The sequence below is a fragment of the Pseudophryne corroboree genome, chromosome 1 (assembly GCF_028390025.1).
Source record: "Pseudophryne corroboree isolate aPseCor3 chromosome 1, aPseCor3.hap2, whole genome shotgun sequence".
In the NCBI taxonomy this organism is placed as follows: domain Eukaryota; kingdom Metazoa; phylum Chordata; class Amphibia; order Anura; family Myobatrachidae; genus Pseudophryne; species Pseudophryne corroboree.
The window spans coordinates 144,841,700-144,861,569 of NC_086444.1; the positions used below are offsets into that span (position 1 = coordinate 144,841,700).

Consider the following 19,870-nt stretch of genomic DNA (forward strand, 5'->3'; position numbering starts at 1 on the left):
TGTCCAAACTGTTAAGAGAACTCTACAGCCAGGGGCGTAGCCAGAACTTTGTGGGCCACATTGCAACATTTTGAAGGGGCCCCCGTCCCTATGCTTCTAGATAGACTTCTCTGCAGCAGTTGCTAATTGTATGCCCTATAATAGTGCCCTAGTTCCTTTTCTGAACCATAGTAGAGCCTTATTTAATGTTATGCCCCATAGTAGTGCCCTAGTTTCTTTTATGAATCGCAGTAGTGCTTAAGTTCACCCTATGTCCCATTTCAGAGCTTCCAATATTACACATTATGCTGCACAGTACCCCCAATTCACATTATGATACAGGTTGAGTCTCCCTTATCCAAAATGCTTGGGACCAGAGGTATTTTGGATATCGGATTTTTCCGTATTTTGGAATAATTGTATACCATAGTGAGATATCATGGTGATGGGACCTAAATCTAAGCACAGAATACATTTATGTTACATATACACCTTATACACACAGCCTGAAGGTCATTTTAGCCAATATTTTTATAACTTTGTGCATTAAACAAAGTGTGTCTGCATTCACACAATTCATTTATGTTTCATATACACCTAATACACACAGTCTGAAGGTAATTTAATACAATATTTTTAATAACTTTGTGTATTAAACAAAGTTTGTGTACATTGAGACATCAAAAAACTAAGGTTTCACTATTTCACTCTCACTCAAAAAAGTCTGTATTTCGGAATATTCCGTATTTCGGAATATATGGATATGGGATACTCAACCTGTATATAGTGCTCCCTGTTCATATTGTGCCACATTACAGAGCCTCGGTTCATATTATATAACATTAAAATGCCCTACAGTTCATTTAATACCACACTACAATGAGCAGGTCCAGGGGCATACCAAGATATATTGCCGGCCCCAAGGAAACAGTTTGAAAGGACCCCTACGTACCACCCAATAGCGAAAAATGTATATAACACATGTAACTTTGACAGGGAAGGTGGGCCCCTCTCAGGTCTGGGCCCCATAGTAGCTGCACTGCCTGCACCTATGGAAGGCACGCCCTTGTCTACAGCTGTCCCAAAAGCTAGGCAGGATATATAGTAGCTATGGGAGTCAGTAAAGTTTGAAGGACAGGTTACCGGTGGTTCTGGATTGGTGTCAAGGCATCTGTAGTTACAAACAACAGCACACCAGAGCTGTGGTCAGCATATCTTTTTGGGATACTGCAGGCTTCATATTGAAGCCTATGGACACCACAGTTATGGAGGCCAACGGTTGGTGGCACTGTGAAGTGAGTGAAAGGCATTTAGGTAAGTGGAAAAAGACTTATTTGGACATGTGTAGTGTGAATTGAGGGACATCAAGGAACAGAGCTGGAGAGTAGGGGCAAGGTGAAGGTTGACAGATTATGAATGGACACGTCCCACAATAAGTCTGGGTGTTCTATTAATTAAGCACTTCTGAGCACTGTGCTTGGCCGTGCTACCATAGTATCCAACTGGCTGCAGCGATGAATTCAGAACTAAGCAATTCAACAATTCTCCAATACAGAAACAGCTGATCCGAAGATCAGCTGTCCCCACGTTCCATTTACAGTGCTACTTCTGTAGCCGTGGAACTTTGATGTGCTGAGTCTCACTTAGCTACGCTAGTGCCCATGAGTGAACTGGGGTTCACACAAATGCACAAAGAGCCTGGTGTCTATCAAAAGGAACTGAACAGGGTCAAAAGGATACAAAAGTATCTCTTTTTGCAACCTAGACCTCCTTCCCACAGGAAGGAGCGGGGGTCCGGGAACAAACGCCAGTTCCCACTTTCAAGCTCCGGATATGTAGTACTTTCAGAACTTGACGAATTTAGGTCACCATACTAGTGCATGGGGTCATTGGGTTCCAATGGTTGTTCCGCCTGCAACCTCAAGCTAAAGATATTATGAGTCTGTATTTATTGTCTCCCCAGCAGTCAGATCATTAGCAGCATCAACGCGTTTCAGACTTCATTCTCCTTGATGCTGTTAATGATCTGACTGCTGGGGAAATGCTAAATACGGGCCCATAATATCTTAAGCTTGAGGCTGCAGCCATAATAACCAGTCTGTTATGATCCTATAAACTTTAAGTGCAGCCTCCCACGTGATGGGAGTTTCTTTCTGTCCTTTATATGGGCTTGTGCTCACAACAGGAGAGCCGTTGTGTCTGCATATGCACAGTAATCACGGAGGGCTGAGAGGTCAGGCCTGGTAGCTATAGCAGCAGCAATTTTAACGCAAAGATATCTTGATGTGAACGAGACAAGTTGTTTATATGTAAGTGTCTTCTATTGGGTTCCTATATGCTGCAGTTTTCCTGTGAAATCAGAAGTGCTATGACATGACTTATGGTGTGTGCAATACGGTATTAATTAGATGCCACTTTGTAGCAGAAAGCAAAGAGACTTTTTGTTACTATTTATCTCTTAAGATGTCTCGTGCTGTGGTCAGAGCTCAGTATCGTGGTGTGTCATGCATCACAGGAGCTGTTACAGCATGCAGAGACAAAGTTAACATTTGCATATTATCACTGCCGCAACTCCAGCAACAGACACAAGGGTGGACGCAACAGGGCCCACCTCTGAATCGGCCCCCTATGTTATTTACTGTATTTGTTTAACAATCCCCTCAATGTACAGCACTATATTTGCTCTTTATAAGTAAAAGATGTTAATAATGAGGTTCCCCCCACACGCATTATTAATTTAAAACATATATTAATCTACACCGAGCAGTATTTTAGTATAAAAGGAAAGTATAAAGTAAAAAAGGTAATTCTAAAGTAGCAGTATTTTGGACAGTAATGTGATGGTTTACGATTTCCATCAAATCTATTTTCTACAAATCTCCATAACATAACTGGATTTTCTGGAACAGTTTATAAGACCAATAATTGCACCTTGCACCCGTAAATGCAAAAGATGTAAAGAGGTATTGTGGGTTCACATTGCTGTGGTTCGCAAATGACCATTACTGTTGTCCAAAATTAGCAGAATGCCACCCCTACAAACATTGGTCATTTCAGTGGCATGGTGTTGAACCCATAGTTGAAAATCAAAACGTCTAGAGGTACTGCACCAAACCTATGAATGTTAATCAAAAGATCAGTAAACTAAAATTGTTCAATATGCTTCACAAACACAGCAATAAATTGTTTTCAATACTGGATGACCAAACTGATCAGTCCTGGATGACCATGTTTTCCGATATCTTTATAATACTATCTAATAATATCTTTTGTTTGCCACACTGAAGATTTGACTAAATATTATTTCATTGTGAAAATGCAGCAAAAAGAATTCAAGTGTCAGACTGGCCTACACAGTGACATGCGGTGGGGTGAGGCAGGTGAGGCAGAGTCTTTTCTGTCATACTTACGTTTAAACCAGAGTTTTGACTGAATAAAATATATGAAAAATACTGATAATTTGTTTGAAATATCTTCTTCGCATTATTCTAATAATTTTTATAGCCCAAACTCTGGAGTAAAAAGTCTATGGCAGGTGAGGCAGTGCCTCACCTGTGTATCCTTTCCACACATCTCTAATCAAAACTCACCAGATTTCCAGGTGTTTATAATGCTGCACCTGTGTATAATGCCCAAATGTACCCTTTGGCTCATATATTGCATGGAAATTTGGCTCTGAGGTTAGCCAGTGCCTCCTGAGCCATTTAGCTCACTGCACGTCCCTGCCCCTCCACTAAGTGTCAGTGACTTGGTGGAGCAGAATCATGAATGAACATTGGGTCTTGGTTTGTTTATAAAGAAACTGCACTGAAATTAGCCTTCGTGTCAATGAAAGTTGATGGTCCTGACACATCCGCCCCCTCCTGTAATAAAGGAGCCCTGTTCTTTGCATGTCCTCTGTTTCTAAACAATTTGGCTCCAAGTGTAAACACTAAAAAATGTGTGTTCCCGTGCCGTCCCACCATAGACATTGTAAAAATAAAATATTTGCATATGTGACAAAAGAAAGGGTGTGGCCTCATCATAGGTATGTGGCCCCACTGCAGTGGGCGTGGCCATGCAGGAAAAGACTACCTTACACCGACACAATATTGCCGCTTAAAGCACAATATGCTCCACACAGTAATGCCCCTTGCACTATATTATGCCCCACACAGTAATGCCCCTAGCACCATATTATGCCCCACAGACAGTAATGCTTCTTGTACCATATTATGCCCCACAGACAGTAATGCCCCTTGCAACATATTAAAATATTATGCCCCACACGGACAGTATTTCCCCTTGCACCTTCTTATCATATTATGCACCACAAAGACAGTAATGTCCTTTGCATCATATTTATGCCTCACAAAGTAATGCCCCTTAGAAATATGCCATAATACCTGCTCATTGTCAGGGGTTACAGGATGCAGCTGCCGCCACCACCACTGTGGTCCATCCCAGCACTGTGCGCTGTTTGCCCTGAAAGTCTTGTAAATGTCCCAACCAAAATGGCCACTCCCTCTACTAGCAACTGTCAGATGTGTCTCCTCTGAGGGGGTGGCCATTTTAGGTGGGACATTTCAATATTATTCCATGCAGATGGCCAGGCGCCCCGTGCAATCGCTCAGCCCTAGCAATGGCCCTGGTGATGTATAAGCTACTGGTAACTACAGTACCTGCACGTTATCTGGATGATAGATGGACAGTGTATTGGTCGAAAGTTAATAGAACAACATCATATGGTCGACATACATTATGCCGACAGGTACAAAATGCTGACAGATGGAAGGTCAGCAGTGCTTAAGGTCGATAGGTACGATAGGTTGGCAGGTTCAAAAGGTTGATATGACAATGGTCAACACAGGTTTTTGGGGGGGTTTAACAAGTTTTACCAACATTTCCATGTGGACATCTATTGGGAATAGTAACCAGTTGTGAGCAGAGCAAACCACCTTGCCTGAAGCATGGCTTGCGAAGCAAACCAAAGAGGGTACATGTTTGTAGTGATGGTGGTCACATAACAGGAAATATACAAGATTTGGCCCCAAAAAAACAAAACTTGCATCTATCATCGTCATGTCGACCTTATAAACTCTGTCTACCTTTTGTATTGTCGACCTTAATCACTGTCGACCTTTTGTACCAGTCAACCTAATGCATGTCGACCATATGTGGTGACCTATTGACTGTTGATCTAAACATTGTCTATTATACCACACCCCATGCACACGTATGGGCATAAATATGCATTTTTAGTGTGCAACTTTTGTAACCTCTATTTGGTCGAATATGCATTCATCCAGCTCAGCTTCAGGATCTTTATTCAATTCTTACATCAAACTGAAGCTAATAAGATGTCCTCTTTATTATCCACTCCTTAACATAACTGTCCCCCGGACATGGCAATACCATCCTAGAATGAAAGAGGGAAATACTGTAGCATCTTGATTACACTAAAGCAAAAACATTGGCTCTGTCATCCTTATGAAAAGAAACTGTGTGGTTTTTGGAGTCATACAATGTTAATTTAAGTGAGGTCTCTGGCTAACCTCCCCTCCCCTTCCTTAAAAAGTATCCTCTTGCTTCCACACAATTCCCAACAGTTACTATGGTGTACCAGAGGCGGGATGAGGCAGGACCGCCTTCATTTGCTGGCTAACAATCAAATGTCAAAAAGATACACTCATTCTAGAGAAATAAAGAGAGTGGCACAAAATAAGAGCAGTTAGTAACAAGCATACATTGTAACCTATGGACAGTTAATGCAGATCTGTCATTTACACAACTACAGATTACAGATATTTGACCAAATAAAATGTACGGAAATATATGTTATGTACATTACAATGCTTTAAGTGTCTCTACTTTGTTAGCTAAATCTTGGATTTATGTATATATATATATATACATATATATATATATATATATATATATAGTGTGTGTGTGTGTGTGTGTGTGTGTGTGTGTGTGTGTGTGTGTGTGTGTGTGTGTGTGTGTGTGTGTGTGTGTGTGTGCATATATTAGTGATGAGCGGGTTCGGTTCCTCGGAATCCGAACCCCCCCGAACTTCAGCCTTTTTACACGGGTCCGAGGCAGACTCGGATCTTCCCGCCTTGCTCGGTTAACCCGAGCGCGCCCGAACGTCATCATCCCGCTGTCGGATTCTCGCGAGGCTCGGATTCTATCGCGAGACTCGGATTCTATATAAGGAGCCGCGCGTCGCCGCCATTTTCACACGTGCATTGAGATTGATAGGGAGAGGACGTGGCTGGTGTCCTCTCCGTTTAGAATAGAAATAGATAGAGAGTGAGACACTTGATTTACTGGAGCTTAGGAGTACTCAGAGAGTGCAGAGTTTACTAGTGACTGACCAGTGACCACCAGTGCAGTTTTATTATTATTTAATATAATCCGTTCTCTGCCTGAAAAAAAAACGATACACAGTGACACAGTATACCATATCTGTGCTCAGCCTCAGTGTGCTGCATCATCTATGTATATCTGACTGTGCTGAGTGCTCACTGCTCACACAGCTTAATTGTGGGGGAGACTGGGGAGCAGTTATAGCAGGAGTACATTAACAGTGCACACTTTTGCTGCCAGAGTGCCACTGCCAGTGTGACTGACCAGTGACCACTGACCACCAGTATATTGTGATTGTCTGCCTGAAAAAGTTAAACACTCGTCGTGTGGTGTTTTTATTCTATAAACGCATTCTGCTGACAGTGTCCAGCAGGTCCGTGATTATATAATATATACCTGTCCTGCAGTAGTGATATATATATATTTTTTATATCATTATCATCCAGTCTATATTAGCAGCAGACGCAGTACGGTAGTCCACGGCTGTAGCTGCCTCTGTGTCGGCAGTCGCTCGTCCATCCATAATTGTATACCACCTACCTGTGGTGTTTTTTTTTTTTCTATCTTCTTGATACTAGTAGCTTACTTTAGGAGTCTGCAGTGCTGACAGTGTCCAGCAGGTCCGTCATTATATAATATATACCTGTCCGGCTGCAGTAGTGATATATATATATTTCTCTATCGTCCTAGTGGATGCTGGGGTTCCTGAAAGGACCATGGGGAATAGCGGCTCCGCAGGAGACAGGGCACAAAAAGTAAAGCTTTACGATCAGGTGGTGTGTACTGGCTCCTCCCCCCATGACCCTCCTCCAAGCCTCAGTTAGATTTTTGTGCCCGGCCGAGAAGGGTGCAATCTAGGTGGCTCTCCTAAAGAGCTGCTTAGAAAAGTTTAGCTTAGGTTTTTATTTTACAGTGAGTCCTGCTGGCAACAGGATCACTGCAACGAGGGACTTAGGGGAGAAGAAGTGAACTCACCTGCGTGCAGGATGGATTGGCTTCTTGGCTACTGGACATTAGCTCCAGAGGGACGATCACAGGTACAGCCTGGATGGTCACCGGAGCCTCGCCGCCGGCCCCCTTGCAGATGCTGAAACGAGAAGAGGTCCAGAATCGGCGGCAGAAGACTCCTCAGTCTTCTTAAGGTAGCGCACAGCACTGCAGCTGTGCGCCATTTTCCTCTCAGCACACTTCACACGGCAGTCACTGAGGGTGCAGGGCGCTGGGAGGGGGGCGCCCTGGGAGGCAAATGAAAACCTTTTTTGGCTAAAAATACCTCACATATAGCCTCCGGGGGCTATATGGAGATATTTAACCCCTGCCAGAATCCACTAAAGAGCGGGAGACGAGCCCGCCGAAAAAGGGGGCGGGGCCTATCTCCTCAGCACACAGCGCCATTTTCCTCACACAGCTCCGCTGGTCAGGAAGGCTCCCAGGCTCTCCCCTGCACTGCACTACAGAAACAGGGTAAAACAAGAGAGGGGGGGCAAAATTGTGGCAAAACTATATTATTAAAGCAGCTATACAGGGAGCACTTATTATAAGGCTATCCCTGTCATATATAGCGCTTTTGGTGTGTGCTGGCAAACTCTCCCTCTGTCTCCCCAAAGGGCTAGTGGGGTCCTGTCTTCGTTAAGAGCATTCCCTGTGTGTCTGCTGTGTGTCGGTACGTGTGTGTCGACATGTATGAGGACGATATTAGTGTGGAGGCGGAGCAATTGCCAAATATGGGGATGTCACCTCCTAGGGGGTCGACACCAGAATGGATGCCTTTATTTATGGAATTACGGGATAGTGTCAACACGCTAAAGCAGTCGTTTGACGACATGAGACGGCCGGACAATCAATTAGTGCCTGTCCAGGCGCCTCAAACACCGTCAGGGGCTGTAAAACGCCCTTTGCCTCAGTCGGTCGACACAGACCCAGACACAGGCACTGATTCCAGTGGCGACGGTGACGAATCAACCGTATTTTCTAGTAGGGCCACACGTTATATGATTTTGGCAATGAAGGAGGCGTTACATATTCATGTGGGGTTTGAAAAAACTACCTATAGTTTTTCCTGAATCAGATGAATTAAATGAGGTGTGTGATGAAGCGTGGGTTGCCCCCGATAAAAAAATGCTAATTTCAAAGAAGTTATTGGCTTTATACCCTTTCCCGCCAGAGGTTAGGGCGCGCTGGGAAACACCTCCTAGGGTGGACAAGGCGCTCACACGCTTATCAAAACAAGTGGCGTTACCCTCTCCTGAGACGGCCGCACTTAAAGATCCAGCAGATAGGAGGATGGAAAATATCCAAAAAAGTATATACACACATACAGGTGTTATACTACGACCAGCTATAGCGACAGCCTGGATGTGCAGTGCTGGGGTAGCTTGGTCAGAGTCCCTGATTGAAAATATTGATACCCTGGATAGGGACAATGTTTTACTGTCTTTAGAGCAAATAAAGGATGCATTTCTTTATATGCGTGATGCACAGAGGGATATCTGCACACTGGCATCACGGGTAAGTGCTATGTCCATTTCGGCCAGAAGAAGTTTATGGACGCGACAGTGGTCAGGCGATGCGGACTCAAAACGGCATATGGAAGTTTTGCCGTATAAAGGGGAGGAGTTATTTGGTGTCGGTCTATCGGATTTGGTGGCCACGGCTACAGCCGGGAAATCCACCTTCTTACCTCAAGTCACTCCCCAACAGAAAAAGACACCGACTTTTCAACCGCAGCCCTTTCGTTCCTTTAAAAACAAGAGAGCAAAGGGATATTCATATCTGCCACGAGGCAGAGGAAGGGGGAAGAGACAGCAACAGGCAGCTCCTTCCCAGGAACAGAAGCCCTCCCCCGCTTCTACAAAAGCCTCAGCATGACGCTGGGGCTTCTCAAGCGGACTCGGGGGCGGTGGGGGGTCGTCTCAAGAATTTCAGCGCGCAGTGGGCTCACTCGCAGGTAGATCCCTGGATCCTGCAGATAATATCTCAGGGGTACAGGTTGGAACTAGAGACGGATCCACCTCGCCGTTTCCTGAAGTCTGCTTTACCAACGTCCCCCTCCGACAGGGTGACGGTCTTGGAAGCCATTCACAAGCTGTACTCTCAGCAGGTGATAGTCAAGGTACCCCTTTTACAACAAGGAAAGGGGTATTATTCCACTCTATTTGTGGTACCGAAGCCGGATGGCTCGGTAAGACCTATTCTAAATCTGAAATCCTTGAACCTGTACATAAAGAAGTTCAAGTTCAAGATGGAGTCACTCAGAGCAGTGATAGCGAACCTGGAAGAAGGGGACTTTATGGTATCCTTGGACATCAAGGATGCGTATCTCCACGTTCCAATTTACCCCTCACACCAGGGGTACCTGAGGTTCGTCGTACAGAACTGTCACTATCAGTTTCAGACGCTGCCGTTCGGATTGTCCACGGCACCTCGGGTCTTTACCAAGGTAATGGCCGAGATGATGATTCTTCTTCGAAGAAAAGGCGTATTAATTATCCCATACTTGGACGATCTCCTAATAAGGGCAAGGTCCAGAGAACAGCTAGAGATGGGATTAGCACTGTCTCAAGAAGTGCTAAAACAGCACGGGTGGATTCTGAATATTCCAAAATCCCAGTTAATTCCGACAACACGTCTGCTGTTCCTAGGGATGATTCTGGACACGGTTCAGAAAAAGGTTTTTCTCCCGGAGGAAAAAGCCAAGGAGTTATCCGAGCTTGTCAGGAACCTCCTAAAACCAGGAAAGGTGTCTGTACATCAATGCACAAGAGTCCTGGGAAAAATGGTGGCTTCTTACGAAGCAATTCCATTCGGCAGATTCCACGCAAGAATTTTCCAGAGGGATCTGTTGGACAAATGGTCAGGGTCGCATCTTCAGATGCACCAGCGGATAACCCTGTCTCCAAGGACAAGGGTATCTCTTCTGTGGTGGTTGCAGAGTGCTCATCTATTGGAGGGCCGCAGATTCGGCATACAGGATTGGATCCTGGTGACCACGGACGCCAGCCTGAGAGGCTGGGGAGCAGTCACACAAGGAAGAAACTTCCAGGGCGTGTGGTCGAGCCTGGAAACGTCTCTTCACATAAACATTCTGGAACTAAGAGCAATCTACAATGCTCTAAGCCAGGCAGAACCTCTGCTTCAAGGAAAACCGGTGTTGATCCAGTCGGACAACATCACGGCAGTCGCCCATGTGAACAGACAGGGCGGCACAAGAAGCAGGAGTGCAATGGCAGAAGCTGCAAGGATTCTTCGCTGGGCAGAGAATCATGTGATAGCACTGTCAGCAGTGTTCATCCCGGGAGTGGACAACTGGGAAGCAGACTTCCTCAGCAGACACGACCTTCACCCGGGAGAGTGGGGACTTCATCCAGAAGTTTTCCACATGCTGGTAACCCGTTGGGAAAGACCAATGGTGGACATGATGGCGTCTCGCCTCAACAAAAAACTGGACAGGTATTGCGCCAGGTCAAGAGATCCGCAGGCAATAGCTGTGGACGCGCTGGTAACGCCTTGGGTGTACCAGTCGGTGTATGTGTTTCCTCCTCTGCCTCTCATACCAAAAGTATTGAGAATTATACGGCAAAGAGGCGTAAGAACGATACTAGTGGTTCCGGATTGGCCAAGAAGGACTTGGTACCCGGAACTTCAAGAGATGATCACGGAAGATCCGTGGCCTCTACCTCTGAGAAGGGACTTGCTTCAGCAGGGTCCCTGTCTGTTTCAAGACTTACCGCGGCTGCGTTTGACGGCATGGCGGTTGAACGCCGGATCCTAAAGGAAAAAGGCATGCCGGAAGAAGTCATTCCTACTTTGATTAAAGCAAGGAAGGAAGTAACCGCGCAACATTATCACCGCATTTGGCGAAAATATGTTGCGTGGTGCGAGGATCGGAGTGCTCCGACGGAGGAATTTCAACTGGGTCGATTCCTACATTTCCTGCAAGCAGGATTGTCTATGGGTCTCAAATTGGGATCTATTAAGGTTCAAATTTCGGCCCTGTCGATTTTCTTCCAAAAAGAATTGGCTTCAGTTCCTGAAGTCCAGACTTTTGTTAAGGGAGTGCTGCATATACAGCCCCCTGTGGTGCCTCCAGTGGCACCGTGGGATCTCAATGTTGTTTTGGACTTTCTCAAATCTCATTGGTTTGAACCACTAAAAACTGTGGATTTGAAATATCTCACATGGAAAGCAGACTATTGCTCGCTGGATTTGTAGTACGATTCAGCTTGCACATTCTGTGGCAGGCCTGCCACAGCCAAAATCGGTAAAAGCCCACTCCACAAGGAAGGTGGGTTCTTCTTGGGCGGCTGCCCGAGGGGTCTCGGCATTACAACTCTGCCGAGCGGCTACGTGGTCGGGGGAGAACACGTTTGTAAAATTCTACAAATTTGATACCCTGGCTAAGGAGGACCTGGAGTTCTCTCATTCGGTGCTGCAGAGTCATCCGCACTCTCCCGCCCGTTTGGGAGCTTTGGTATAATCCCCATGGTCCTTTCAGGAACCCCAGCATCCACTAGGACGATAGAGAAAATAAGAATTTACTTACCGATAATTCTATTTCTCGGAGTCCGTAGTGGATGCTGGGCGCCCATCCCAAGTGCGGATTATCTGCATTACTTGTACATAGTTACAAAAATCGGGTTATTATTGTTGTGAGCCATCTTTTCAGAGGCTCCGCTGTTATCATACTGTTAACTGGGTTTAGATCACAGGTTGTACGGTGTGATTGGTGTGGCTGGTATGAGTCTTACCCGGGATTCATAAATCCTTCCTTATTGTGTACGCTCGTCCGGGCACAGTACCTAACTGAGGCTTGGAGGAGGGTCATGGGGGGAGGAGCCAGTACACACCACCTGATCGTAAAGCTTTACTTTTTGTGCCCTGTCTCCTGCGGAGCCGCTATTCCCCATGGTCCTTTCAGGAACCCCAGCATCCACTACGGACTCCGAGAAATAGAATTATCGGTAAGTAAATTCTTATTTTTTTATATCATTATCATCCAGTCTATATTAGCAGCAGACGCAGTACGGTAGTCCACGGCTGTAGCTACCTCTGTGTCGGCAGTCGCTCGTCAATCCATAATTGTATACCACCTACCTGTTGTGTTTTTTTTTTTCTATCTTCTTGATACTAGTAGCTTACTTTAGGAGTCTGCAGTGCTGACAGTGTCCAGCAGGTCCGTCATTATATAATATATACCTGTCCGGCTGCAGTAGTGATATATATATATTTTTTATATCATTATCATCCAGTCTATATTAGCAGCAGACGCAGTACGGTAGTCCACGGCTGTAGCTACCTCTGTGTCGGCAGTCGCTCGTCCATCCATAATTGTATACCACCTACCTGTTGTGGTTTTTTTTTTCTATCTTCTTGATACTAGTAGCTTACTTTAGGAGACTGCAGTGCTGACAGTGTCCAGCAGGTCCGTCATTATATAATATATACCTGTCCGGCTGCAGTAGTGATATATATATTTTTTTAATATAATTATCATCCAGTCTATATTAGCAGCAGACGCAGTACGGTTGTCCACGGCTGTAGCTACCTCTGTGTCGGCAGTCGCTCGTCCATCCATAAGTATACTAGTATCCATCCATCTCCATTGTTTACCTGAGGTGCCTTTTAGTTGTGCCTATTAAAATATGGAGAACAAAAATGTTGAGGTTCCAAAAATAGGGAAAGATCAAGATCGACTTCCACCTCGTGCTGAAGCTGCTGCCACTAGTCATGGCCGAGACGATGAAATGCCATCAACGTCGTCTGCCAAGGCCGATGCCCAATGTCATAGTACAGATCATGTAAAATCCAAAACACCAAATATCAGTAAAAAAAGGACTCAAAAATCTAAAATAAAATTGTCGGAGGAGAAGCGTAAACTTGCCAATATGCCATTTACCACACGGAGTGGCAAGGAACGGCTGAGGCCCCTAGCCTATGTTCATGGCTAGTGGTTCAGCTTCACATGAGGATGGAAGCACTCAGCCTCTCGCTAGAAAAATGAAAAGACTCAAGCTGGCAAAAGCACAGCAAAGAACTGTGCGTTCTTCGAAATCACAAATCCACAAGGAGAGTCCAATTGTGTCGTTTGCGATGCCTGACCTTCCCAACACTGGACGTGAAGAGCATGCGCCTTCCACCATTTGCACGCCCCCTGCATGTGCTGGAAGGAGCACCCGCAGTCCAGTTCCTGATAGTCAGATTGAAGATGTCAGTGTTGAAGTACACCAGGATGAGGAGGATATGGGTGTTGCTGGCGCTGGGGAGGAAATTGATCAGGAGGATTCTGATGGTGAGGTGGTTTGTTTAAGTCAGGCACCCGGGGAGACACCTGTTGTCCGTGGGAGGAATAGGGCCATTGACATGCCTGGTGAAAATACCAAAAAAATCAGCTCTTCGGTGTGGAAGTATTTCAACAGAAATGCGTACAACATTTGTCAAGCCGTGTGTTGCCTTTGTCAAGCTGTAATAAGTATGGGTAAGGACGTTAACCACCTCGGAACATCCTCCCTTATACGTCACCTGAAGCGCATTCATCATAAGTCAGTGACAAGTTCAAAAACTTTGGGCGACAGCGGAAGCAGTCCACTGACCAGTAAATCCCTTCCTCTTGTAACCAAGCTCACACAAACCACCCCACCAACTCCCTCAGTGTCAATTTCCTCCTTCCCCAGGAATGCCAATAGTCCTGCAGGCCATGTCACTGGCAATTCTGACGAGTCCTCTCCTGCCTGGGATTCCTCCGATACATCCTTGCGTGTAACGCCTACTGCTGCTGGCGCTGCTGTTGTTGCTGCTGGGAGTCGATGGTCATCACAGAGGGGAAGTCGTAAGACCACTTTTACTACTTCCACCAAGCAATTGACTGTCCAACAGTCCATTGCGAGGAAGATGAAATATCACAGCAGTCATCCTGCTGCAAAGCGGATGACTGAGGCCTTGGCATCCTGGGCAGTGAGAAACGTGGTTCCGGTATCCATCATTACTGCAGAGCCAACTAGAGACTTGTTGGAGGTACTGTGTCCCCGGTACCAAATACCATCTAGGTTCCATTTCTCTAGGCAGGCGATACCGAAAATGTACACAGACCTCAGAAAAAGACTCACCAGTGTCCTAAAAAATGCAGTTGTACCCAATGTCCACTTAACCACGGACATGTGGACAAGTGGAGCAGGGCAGGCTCAGGACTATATGACTGTGACAGCCCACTGGGTAGATGTATGGACTCCCGCCGCAAGTACAGCAGCGGCGGCACGAGTAGCAGCATCTTGCAAACGCCAACTCTTTCCTAGGCAGGCTACGCTTTGTATCACCGCTTTCCAGAATACGCACACAGCTGAAAACCTCTTACGGCAACTGAGGAAGATCATCGCGGAATGGCTTACCCCAATTGGACTCTCCTGTGGATTTGTGGAATCGGACAACGCCAGCAATATTGTGTGTGCATTAAATCTGGGCAAATTCCAGCACGTCCCATGTTTTGCACATACCTTGAATTTGGTGGTGCAGAATTATTTAAAAAATGACAGGGGCGTGCAAGAGATGCTGTCGGTGGCCAGAAGAATTGCGGGACACTTTCGGCATACAGGCACCACGTACAGAAGACTGGAGCACCACCAAAAACGCCTGAACCTGCCCTGCCATCATCTGAAGCAAGAAGTGGTAACGAGGTGGAATTCAACCCTCTATATGCTTCAGAGGTTGGAGGAGCAGCAAAAGGCCATTCAAGCCTATACAACTGAGCACGATATAGGAGGTGGAATGCACCTGTCTCAAGTGCAGTGGAGAATGATTTCAACGTTGTGCAAGGTTCTGCAACCTTTTGAACTTGCCACACGTGAAGTAAGTTCAGACACTGCCAGCCTGAGTCAGGTCATTCCCCTCATCAGGCTTTTGCAGAAGAAGCTGGAGACATTGAAGGAGGAGCTAACACAGAGCGATTCCGCTAGGCATGTGGGACTTGTGGATGGAGCCCTTAATTCGCTTAACAAGGATTCACGGGTGGTCAATCTGTTGAAATCAGAGCACTACATTTTGGCCACCGTGCTCGATCCTAGATTTAAAACCTACCTTGGATCTCTCCTTCCGGCAGACACAAGTCTGCTGGGGTTCAAAGAACTGCTGGTGACAAAATTTGTCAAGTCAAGCGGAACGCGACCTGTCAACATCTCCTCCTTCACATTCTCCCGCAACTGGGGGTGCGAGGAAAAGGCTCAGAATTCCGAGCCCACCCGCTGGCGGTGATGCAGGGCAGTCTGGAGCGACTGCTGATGCTGACATCTGGTCCGGACTGAAGGACCTGACAACGATTACGGACATGTCGTCTACTGTCACTGCATATGATTCTCTCCCCATTGAAAGAATGGTGGAGGATTATATGAGTGACCGCATCCAAGTAGGCACGTCACACAGTCCGTACTTATACTGGCAGGAAAAAGAGGCAATTTGGAGGCCCTTGCACAAACTGGCTTTATTCTACCTAAGTTGCCCTCCCACAAGTGTGTACTCCGAAAGAGTGTTTAGTGCCGCCGCTCACCTTGTCAGCAATCGGCGTACGAGGTTACATCCAGAAAATGTGGAGAAGATGATGTTCATTAAAATGAATTATAATCAATTCCTCCGTGGAGACATTGACCAGCAGCAATTGCCTCCACAAAGTACACAGGGAGCTGAGATGGTGGATTCCAGTGGGGACGAATTGATAATCTGTGAGGAGGGGGATGTACACGGTGATATATCGGAGGATGATGATGAGGTGGACATCTTGCCTCTGTAGAGCCAGTTTGTGCAAGGAGAGATTAATTGCTTCTTTTTTGGTGGGGGTCCAAACCAACCCGTCATTTCAGTCACAGTCGTGTGGCAGACCCTGTCACTGAAATGATGGGTTGGTTAAAGTGTGCATGTCCTGTTTATACAACATAAGGGTGGGTGGGAGGGCCCAAGGACAATTCCATCTTGCACCTCTTTTTTCTTTCATTTTTCTTTGCGTCATGTGCTGTTTGGGGAGTAGTTTTTGGAAGGGCCATCCTGCGTGACACTGCAGTGCCACTCCTAGATGGGCCAGGTGTTTGTGTCGGCCACTTGGGTCGCTTATCTTAGTCACACAGCTACCTCATTGCGCCTCTTTTTTTCTTTGCGTCATGTGCTGTTTGGGGGGTGTTTTTTGGAAGGGCCATCCTGCGTGACACTGCAGTGACACTCCTAGATGGGCCAGGTGTTTGTGACGGCCACTTGGGTCGCTTATCTTAGTCACACAGCTACCTCATTGCGCCTCTTTTTTTCCTTGCGTCATGTGCTGTTTGGGGGGTGTTTTTTGGAAGGGCCATCATGCGTGACACTGCAGTGCCACTCCTAGATGGGCCAGGTGTTTGTGTCGGCCACTTGGGTCACTTATCTTAGTCACACAGCTACCTCATTGCGCCTCTTTTTTTCTTTGCGTCATGTGCTGTTTGGGGAGTAGTTTTTTGAAGGGCCATCCTGCGTGACACTGCAGTGCCACTCCTAGATGGGCCAGGTGTTTGTGTCGGCAACTTGGGTCGCTGAGCTTAGTCATCCAGCGACCTCGGTGCAAATTTTAGGACTAAAAATAATATTGTGAGGTGTGAGGTGTTCAGAATAGACTGAAAATGAGTGGAAATTATGGTTATTGAGGTTAATAATACTTTGGGATCAAAATGACCCCCAAATTCTATGATTTAAGCTGTTTTTTAGGGTTTTTTGAAAAAAACACCCGAATCCAAAACACACCCGAATCCGACAAAAAAAATTCGGTGAGGTTTTGCCAAAACGCGTTCGAACCCAAAACACGGCCGCGGAACCGAACCCAAAACCAAAACACAAAACCCGAAAAATTTCCGGTGCTCATCACTAGTATATATATATATATATATATATATATATACACACACACATATATACTGTATATACAGTCACTGGAATACTCAAAAGGAATTTAAACTGCCTGTGTGTCCTTGTCCAATAGTCAATACATAGCTGGTTCAGAACAATTGCTCATTCAGAACGGGCACAGCACTGCAGGTCTCCATATATAAACAGTTTTTATATCCACAGAATCAAAGCATGAATCCAGGGGTACATCTCATGCATTACAAATATATGTATCAGCACAAGCATTGTTATTGTTATAAGGGTTTCCAGGTCAGAGTCACCTTGCTCTTGATGGTGGAATAGCTGCCCAAGTGATAGGCGGGGTGTGAGGATTAGACTAGAGACCACTGGAACCTATCAAGAATCTACTATGCTGGAAGTGCCTGTATGCTACGGCCTGTATGCTATGTGCTGACCTGCTGTTCCAAATAAACACCGAAAATGTTCACCTGTGTTCCCGTGTGTGTGATCCTTGTCACACTATATATATATATATATATATATATATATACACATAGCTGGTTCAGAACAATTGCTTATTCAGAACGGACACGGCACTGCAGGTCTCCATATATAAACAGTTTTTATATCCACGGAATCAAAGCATGAATACATACAAATCCAGAGTTTCAAATCCAGGAGTACATCTCATGCATTAGAAATAATATGTATCAGCACAAGCATTGTAACTATGCAGAATTTCGGGCCACAGCGGGACCCTTCATCAGGTTCTGCAAGTGCTCAGGATGGACAGACATAGACACAACACTTAACATAAACCTCACCTAAATAGCGTCCCCATGCCGGCGTTAAGGGCCGCGGTCCGGCGTGGAGCTTCCGGTTTCCCGGAGGCGCAGTCCTGATGACAGCAGATCACAATGGTGAACCTAAAGCGACATATCTGCACATGGATACTATAAAAAAAACATGAAAAAACATACAAAAAGAAAAATCATACAAAAAGAAAACTAACAGGTATATGTACACAAAGACAGTCTCCTTATATACTTAGAATTATTATATAAAGGAGAAATGGAGTTAAGTAGAACAGATTTACTCGCATATACAATACCCAACTGAAGATCCAAGAACCAGATTAATTGAATTGGAGACCATTCCAATGTATCTTATCATTCAAGCCCTGAGGCTGCATCGTATTTAATTTCAATATCCACTTAGATTCTAACCGATGTAAAGCTAACACTCTATCACCGCCCCGATGAAGGGGAGGGACATGGTCAATCATCTGATATTTTAAATCAGATAGTGTATGGAACGTACAGCAAAAATGTCTAGCAAAAGGTTGATCATTTGTTTTCCCACATAAAGCTTGATTAATACTAGAACGATGGAGAGCCATCCTCTCCCTCAACGTACGACTCGTGAGTACAACATACAACAGCTGGCATGGGCAAATTATGTAATAAATTATAAATCTTGTGGTGCATGTAAGCACATGTCGAATGTTGTATTTCTTTTTAGTCACCGGGTGTTCGAAGTATGATCCTGTAATCAAAGAAGAACAGGTGGTACAGGAGGGACATCTATAGCACCCCGGTTTTTTAACTGATCCAAATATGCCAAATTTAGGCGTGTAGTCCGTGATATCGGTCTTCACTAGATAATCTCACAAATTCCTACCTCGCTTGTAGCTAGTCATGATCTGCATATTTTGGAAACAAGGGAAAGATGAATCCAACTTGACAATTGGGCACAAGGCCTTTGTGGCCCGAGGTATGATGAGACTAGCTGTGGAATATCTTGCTGACCAAATGAATTTATTTTGGGCTCATTCATTCTTTGAACATTGTTGAAACATAGTCATGCGATCCTGTCCCATGACCTTTTTCTTGGTTACCTCCAACTCTTTAACATTGTAGCCCCTGGTCTTAAATTTGTCCACAACTACTTGCAACGCATCATCCAATAGTGCAGGATCACATGTAATCCGAGCTACACGGAGCTTTTGCGAGAAGGGAAGACCCTTCTAAGTGATATTGGATGGTGACTACTCTCATCCAGCAGCATATTTCTGTCAGTGCTCTTATAGAATACTGAAGACACTAACTTACCATCTTTCAAATGGACCGTTACATCTAAATAATCAATTCGACATGTACTACAAATATAAGTACATTTTATAAGACCAGGTAATTGGTAAATGTTATTCATCATCAATTGAAATGCCTTAATGCTTCCGCTCCATCGGACAAACAGGTAGTTGAGGTATCGAATAAACCATCGTATATTACGACTAAACGTAGGGTTATCAAAAAACAACTTCTTCTCTTGGTCAAACATGAACACATTCGCGTAGGCCGGTGCCACGCTTCTGACCATGGCACAGCCGGCCCGCTGAAGATAGAAGCACCCATTAAAGAATAAGAAGTTCTTGGTAAGTACTATACTCAATAGTTTCTAGAACAATATTTTATTGAAAACCAAAATTGTCATCTAAGTTGTTAATAAAAGATCCCATTTTTACGTATGGTTAATAACCTCAGAGTGTGCTGATGTTTTATTCTAGATTTTCCCTGTCCGGCTGTCAGGCTTCTGGTGGCGCAGGAGCACAGTGTGTGGCCGGGTTGCCACGGTCACCACCGCTTCCCAATGATGTCATCAGCACTGCGCCTCCGGGAAATCGGAAGCTCCCCACGTC

At 45.3% G+C, this 19,870-nt stretch overlaps 1 long non-coding RNA gene across 2 annotated transcripts in view; it reads right to left on the reverse strand.

The window, feature by feature from the left end:
* The window catches only part of LOC134997763 (uncharacterized), a 113,725-nt gene that overhangs the window by 67,529 nt on the left and 26,326 nt on the right, over nucleotides 1–19,870 (reverse strand). Inside the window, exon 1 of one of the 2 annotated variants that reach the window (XR_010200967.1) lies at nucleotides 17,997–18,120. The exons of the other annotated variant lie outside the window; for it this stretch is intronic. This is a non-coding gene — a long non-coding RNA (uncharacterized LOC134997763). Of the gene's footprint in view, nucleotides 1–17,996; nucleotides 18,121–19,870 lie in introns of those variants that run through there. 2 annotated transcript variants of the gene reach the window in all.